Raw genomic sequence first — 7,487 nt, forward strand, 5'->3', positions numbered from 1 at the left:
GACACAGCAATCTAAAAGCCTCTCCATGTTAATCGAATTGAAATGCCTTGTTTTAAATGTGGCGTATTATGAGAGGGATTATCACTTGTTCTGAAGGTCAGATATTTTTGTCTTAGATAGCTTTGTAATAATTTTTCTCCAAACAATTCAAAACTTTTGAAAAATGTATGAGATTTTCATTGAAAGAACCCTTTTCCTATGTTTATTGTATACAGAAATTATGCAATAAAATTTCTTTATAAAAATGCTCTCTTCTCTGATTCCTGGTTATTTTATAAACATATATTTTTATCCCCAGGGGTACAGGTCTGTGAATCGCCAGGTTTACACACTTCACAGCACTCACCATAGCACATACCCTCCCCAATATCCATAACCCCACCCTCCCTCTCCCAACCCCCCTCCCCCCTGATTCCTGGTTATTTTTAGCACAGATATATGGACCATCCATTGGAGTTTGCCGTAGACTGATCTGTTGGCCTCCTCCCAGCTGATATGTGTGTATTTTGCATAGAGGGCTTATTATCTGATGTGGCCTTTGCATGGAGGGACTCTAATCAGAGGGTCACGTCGGATTCTCCAACGCCCAGGCCCCAGGAAAGGCCTCTAGGGATCTGAAAAGATTGGAGGAATGGCGTTTGCAGCATTACTCAGCTTTCCCCTCGCACAATCCTCAGTACCTTCTGTACATTTTGGGGCTTCAAATACGGACTTTGGGGAGCTCCAGTGTGATGATAGTTCTGTGGACAAAAATGTAGGAATGATACCATGCTGATTCCTTCAGCTTCTGTTAAATAATGTGCTGGGAAACTTCTATGGTTATCAAGGTTTGGTCTCCAGGGAAATAAGGTAGGCATTCCCTGCCGCTCACGGATGAAATCCCCTTTAAGAGTTGTCTGTACGGAGGAGTTTCAGCATAGTATTATTGGTTGTTGAAATCTTTCATTTAAATGTTTTGGTTTGTTCTACTAACTTATTTGTGTGTGTGCGTGGAGGAAAAGCGAGGTGGTGAAGACTCTGCTTTTCAGCCGATTCTTTAAGTCATAATCCTGGGATCTTGGAATCCACAGGCCAGCAATGTCACGTAGTATACTAAGAACAGTGCTTCTCAAAGCGTGGTCCCCAGGCTGCAGGGTCTGTAGTGCCTGGAAACTTGCTACCAATACACCTTCTCAGGCCTCCTCCCAGACTCACTGCAATAGGAATTCTGGGATGGAGCCTGAGCTATTTTTGTTTTAGCAAGCCCTCCGTGGGACTACGGTACTTGTTCTGGTTTGCGAACCATCGCCTTGGAACTTTTAGGGAGGTAAAGTCAATTAGTCTGAATTTTAAAAGCATTTCTTTATGACTCAAAAATGCCTTGTTTTGTCATCGGTGGTTGTCTTTTGACAGAGATGGAACAAACGGTTGTCCCCAGGCTTCCTGCCTCTCGGCTGTTCTTATCCTTCCCTGCGCATTTATTTGTCTTGTTCTGGAGCACTAGCATGTCCTCATCAACCAGCACCGCCTTCACTCTGGTTTGCCTTTCTGGGTTGAACCTGGGATGCTCCGTAGTGCTCGCCTATGCCTCTCTAGAACTGTAGGATATCCATGGTGGTACTCAGCTCAGCAAAGCCAAGAGCTAGAGAACAGTCTCAGTGCAGAAATGGACCTATGACATTTCCCATCTCTTCTGTTTCTTTGTACCTGTACCTTCCATCATCATCAACATGGGTTTGTTTGTTGTTTTTAAACCGTCAAGAGATTTCAGTCATGTATCCAAATTGTTGAATTATTTGGTCAGAAAACTGCTGTCCTTGCTCAGATCTTTTTTTTTTTTTTTCATTACCCGGATCCTAACAAAGAAATGAATTCTAAGAGATGCTGGCATACAAAAAAGGTTGAATTAAAACTTGTCCTTGGGAACAGGTTTATAAGTATTTGTACTGACTTCTGATCATAGTTTTTTGTGCACTATGGAAATGACAGAAATGTTACCATTTTGAATTAGGATCTGAAAAAGTACCACGTGCCACAGAATATTCTAGCAATCCACTTCCTATCCACTTGCTCCCAGAGGCTGGCCTCATCCTGGACCAACCTGGAAAAAGGCCAGATAATGACCAGAGGTTCTAGACCAAGCAGCCCCTGAGAGTCTGCCATGCGAGTGGCAGGCTTTCATGGAACTGTCACCGGTGAGGCCCAAATGGCCTGAGATCCGGGAATGACATCAGATCCTCAGGCCCACATGAGACTTTCCCAATTTTCAGGCTGGCTGCGGAAGCACACTCATTTGTCGGATAACCAATGTTGAGAACTTCATTCTTATTTCAAGCTTTGCACTTTCCCTCCCTGCAGGGTCCACCACCTCCACTCCCTGCCAATGAACTCCCACGTTATCATCCAGGCTCAGCGTGAACCTGACAGATTTTCAGCAGTGAACAGCAGGGAAGTCCTCCCGTAGTGACCAAGTGCATACTGCAGCATTGTACCGACAGGGTGAGAGTGTAGAAAGCTGTAGAAGAAGCTAGAAAGCAAAGGAAGGGAGAGTATCTGTATTAGCACAGGAGATAGTTGTTAAGAGGTAAGCTATGGGGGCGCCTGGGTGGCTCAGTGGGTTAAAGCCTCTGCCTTTGGCTCAGGTCATGATCTCAGGGTCCTGGGATCGAGCCCCCGCATGGGGCTCTCTGCTCAGCAGGGAGCCTGCTTCCCTCTCTCTCTCTGCCTGCCTCTCTGCCTACTTCTGATCTCTGTCTGTCAAATAAATAAATAAAAATCTTTAAAAAAAAAAAAAAAAAAGGTAAGCTATGGTTGCCTGAAGCTTTATTCCCCAGGCCCTCGGCCTCACCATGAGGTGAGGTCTCTTGACCTTGATAATACTGTGTATTCAGTCATCTCTGTAAGTCAGGCACTTGGTCTGTTTTCTTTAATAAGAGGTAGGTAGTCTTATCCCCATTTTACGGATGGTGGAGCTAAAGCCAGACCTGTTAAGCCAAGTTACACAGCTGGTACATGGCCAGATTGAAATCCATGTTCGTTCAAAGGCTTCCTATTTAACGCTACGCGGCCCCCCAGGTAGAAGACTGGCTATTGGCTACTGTTCAGCAGCAGGCTTTACCAAGGCAGAAATATGTGTTTATATCATTTCTTATTTCAAATTAATTGCAATTTGCCCTTCCAAAATATAATCTGCAATATGAATGCTTTATTTCAGGTGGGGCTTAATTAATCATCGCACACCATGATTTTTTTTTTTTTTTAATATCTCAGTGATAGAGCTTAAGTTTTTTCCTAAGGGCTCACAATATTCCTAATGGTTTCTAACTACCACGTAGACATACACACACACACACACACACACACACACACACACACAAAGCCCCTCCTGGATCCAAATGGAAAAAAAAGAAGAAGAGAAGTGATGCTAAAGATGTCCTTGATAAAAACATCCCATTTCTGGCACAACAGATTGGGTTAACCTCTCATCTAGGAAGAAATAGAGCCCTGGGGGTGGAAATGGGGTGTTCTTACCGATGTCGCTAAGTTGGGAGAGTCTGCAATCAGAGACTAACAAGGGGGGCACAGATTCCTGAGGGCTCTCACCACACCCAGACCCAGAGCAGTTCTGCAGGGCATATGATGGACCTATCCCAGGAACTGACGGAATAAAGAGGTTTGTTTCTGTTTGATTACGATTCATGACAGATTGATAACTGCAAAGGCATTCAAACTCGGTGTTTCGTCCCCCTCTTCCCTTTAACACTACAGCTTGGAAGGCCAGTCAGGCATCTGGTGTTTGTTAGATGGCTGTGTTGCATCATCTTTATGATTGCTGGGGAACATCTCCTAGCATTCGAGCGATTGGAGGGAAGACCATGGGGCACAAAATGGCCTCATCCGGTTTACATCTTCATTACTGTGCTTCTCACATACCTGCTTACATCTGGAAAAAATCTCCAGGTAAACCTCTTGGGCTCTTTTTCTGAAGAGTAACTGTAATTATTAGGGTTATACCCAAATTCAGCTTAGAATAGGTATGTGGCTGAACTTCAGCCAAAATCCTGTGCCTGTCTAAAAGAAATTTTCTTTCTTTCTTTCTTTCTTTCTTTCTTTCTTTCTTTCTTTCTTCTTCTTCTTCTTCCTTTTTTTTTTTTTTTTTTTGTTTACATCCAATTACATAGGAGGGGCGTTTTCCCCACCATGGCCAGTGGGGTTCCTGGTTCTCTACACCCAAAGCTTCTATTTATGGCCTGAGGGAAAAGACAAGGAGACTTTAGGGAAAAAAAAACAAAACTTAAAGATCTCCTCAGATCTCTCACTGACTTTTTCCTCAGGACCAAGTCCCAATTCTGATTTGTGTTACAGGTCATGTCAACTTTCACAAACGCCAAGTCTTTTCCCCACTAGGTACTATCACAAAATTGACCTTGCCAAGTAAGAACATCAAAAAAAATTTTTCCACTTGACTGTTTCCTGATTCTCTCACTTGGACAGGGTTTGTCCATTCAACGCACATTTCTTGAGCCCTTCCTGGGCGAGGCACGGGACCCCACAAACGGAGTAAGACTGGGTACCTGCAGTTAGCTGGGGAAACAGACGCGCAGCTGATGACACGGAGTGCCCGTGTGTGGCGTAGGTCGCACGTTAGTGCGGACGGAGCATTATGAGAGCTTGACTGGGAGAAGGATGCACTTTGCCGCAGGAAAGGGGAATAACATAGAGGGAGGCAGAGTCAGGGAAAGCTTCATTTAGAGAGGAGACAGAACGTATTTTTTGAAGAGTCTGTGGCATTTTACGAAGAAGAAAAATGCCTTACCCCACCCCCAGCCATTCAGACCTCTGCCACATTTCCCAGGGGCACATACTTTCTGCGTGAAACGTCCTTCCTGCCTCTTCTGAGTGGTGGACTCAAGTCATCCTTCAAACCCGATGCTTGCGTGAAGTAAGTTGCCAATTGCCTTTCCTCCCCTAGCACAAATGGACTTCCATTATCATTTGTCTATGCCTTGCTTCTAGAGCTCATCCCATTGATTAATGGTTTCCCTCACCAGATTGGGAGTTCCTCTTGAGGACAGACGCTTTGAAAAAAATCATCTTAGTAAATGGAACAAAGCTAGATCAGTCTAAACAAAACAGATGGTGAAATTCATTTCCACTCCTCTCTCATTTTCTCTGTCCTGCCCTATCATTGCTTCTAACACCCACCTAGATCTGTCCTCTGGGTAATGCCCATGTCCCAAGCCTCTTTGCCCTTTGTGATCCTTCTAGGAGCTTAATCTGACTGACTTACGCTCTACTTACCCCAGTGTTTAGTAGAGGCTAGACTCTTAAAATTCATTATCTCATTTGATCTTCTGGGTTAAGAGAGAAGTCACAGACTGGAGGCTGAAGGTGGGCTTTTGTTTTGTTTTGTTTTGTTTTTGCCTACTCCTTTTACCATCCAACTCTTTTTTTTTTTTCAAAGATTTTATTTATTTATTGGATAGAGAGACCACAAGAGAGGGAGCACAAGCAGGGGGAGTGGGAGAGGAAGAAGCAGGCTTCCCGCTGAGCGGGGACCCCGATATGGGGCTCGATCCCAGCACCCTGGGATCATGACCCGAGCCAAAGGCAAACAGATGCTTAACAACTGAGCCACCCAGGTGCCCCATTGCCTACTTCTTTTAAAAAATATGTTTACCGGTATTTAAAAATCAGGAGAGCCTACATAAAAATCCATTTCCAGATTCTTTTGATAGAGGGGAGGTCTGGCAAGTCTGGGTAGCTAGCCGACGGTGCCGAGTAGCAGCTGAGTACATGAGGTGATGACATTCTGGCTTTGCTACAAGCCTCATGGTTTCCTACGGACTCCCATTTATTTTCGTATGGGTGCTGTTTTATTGTTTCTTATAACAGACAAATATTTTTGGTATCCTTGTCTCCACCAAAATGGGAAAATAACATATAAAGGTTGGAGGACACAAGACTATGTATGTCCTGTGGGTGTTTGGTTGATGACCCCTGCGGCAGGCAATACTATTATTTTTATTTTACAGATAAGATAGGTTAAATAACCTCACCATGATAACATATCTAGGAAAAAATTGGGCAAAGACAGGGCCATTTGACTCCAAAGCCCTTGCATTCCAATGGAGACTTTTCAGTCCTGCAGCTCCAAAAATAGAAAATTCTTATTCAGGTACATCTAGTGTGGGCACTTACTTTTAAATTATGTACGTTTAAATTATGTACATTTGTCACCATAGTAATATAGTATGCACATTCTAAGATATACACAAAGATGGAAAATTTTTTAAAAATGGGATAAAAAATTCAAAACATAAATAAAGTATTGTTTCAATGTTACATTAACGGTACCAAAAATATTTTTGCTTTTACTAAAAGATATAATATTTTTAGTGAAAGTGGTGTGATTTGAATACATCATTAATGTTTTAAATTTTAGGTTTAACAGTTTGGTGAAGCAGGGTTTGAAGGTCTGGATCTAAATTCAATTTATTTTAAATACTTGCGTCAGTGGTTGACATCACTGAAAGCTACATTCCACAATGACAACCCTATGGAAAGCCACATGGGCTCACTGATGGGTCAGGATACTCATTTTTTACATCCCAACCACTGGGAAGGTGTTATGGAATTTTGGTTAGGAGATCTTCATATGCCCAGATGTCAAGAAGGTATTATTGCAAATTATTCAGATATTTAAAAAATTATTTAGCAAATGTGAAAAGTCCATTGAACAGTGTTGAAAACAGATTTAAAAATTCAGATTCTAAGTTTTTAAAGCAATCGGATGTAAGATATTCTTTAAGGTAAGACATCTTTTTGTCAATACATATTGCATAAAAATGGAAATAGTTCCAAATACCCATTTTCAAAATGCTCCCTCCAAAACCTGAATTTCTTTTAAAAGGCACTTAGTTATTCCTTGTTGAGATGTCACTTTTGCCTGAAAGGAAGGGATTGAATATATTTTTTAAAGACAGTGGTTAGATAGCGTACTTCTAACAGACGCTTGTCATCACAGAAAATGTTGGAAAACTTGGAACTTAAGAAAAAAACCCTTAGCTTTAAGGTTGATAATCCTTCTATGAAATAGCTAGCAAGTATAAAATATTGTCATAACTATTACTGATCTCCTTGCAAGGTATTTTAAAGATTGACCGTATTTCCATGTCTTATTTTTATAAAATTAACCACACCAGTGACATCCTGAGCACTTCTGGCTTCAATCCCTTAGTGAGTGGGCTGGTCCATGCCTAAATTAGTGCAGGGGATGTATTTCTTTCTTTCTTTCTTTCTTTCTTTCTTTCTTTCTTTCTTTCTTTCTTTCTTAAAGATCTTATTTATTTATTTGACAGAAATCACAAGTAAACAGAGAGGCAGGCAGGGGGTGGGGGGCAGGGAAGCTGGCTCCCTGATGAACAGAGCGCCCAATGTGATGCTGGGCTGGATCCCAGGACCCTGAGATCATGACCTGAGTTGAAGGCAGAGGCTTTAACCCACTG

The sequence above is a fragment of the Lutra lutra genome, chromosome 8, assembly GCF_902655055.1.
Source record: "Lutra lutra chromosome 8, mLutLut1.2, whole genome shotgun sequence".
NCBI lineage: Eukaryota > Metazoa > Chordata > Mammalia > Carnivora > Mustelidae > Lutra > Lutra lutra.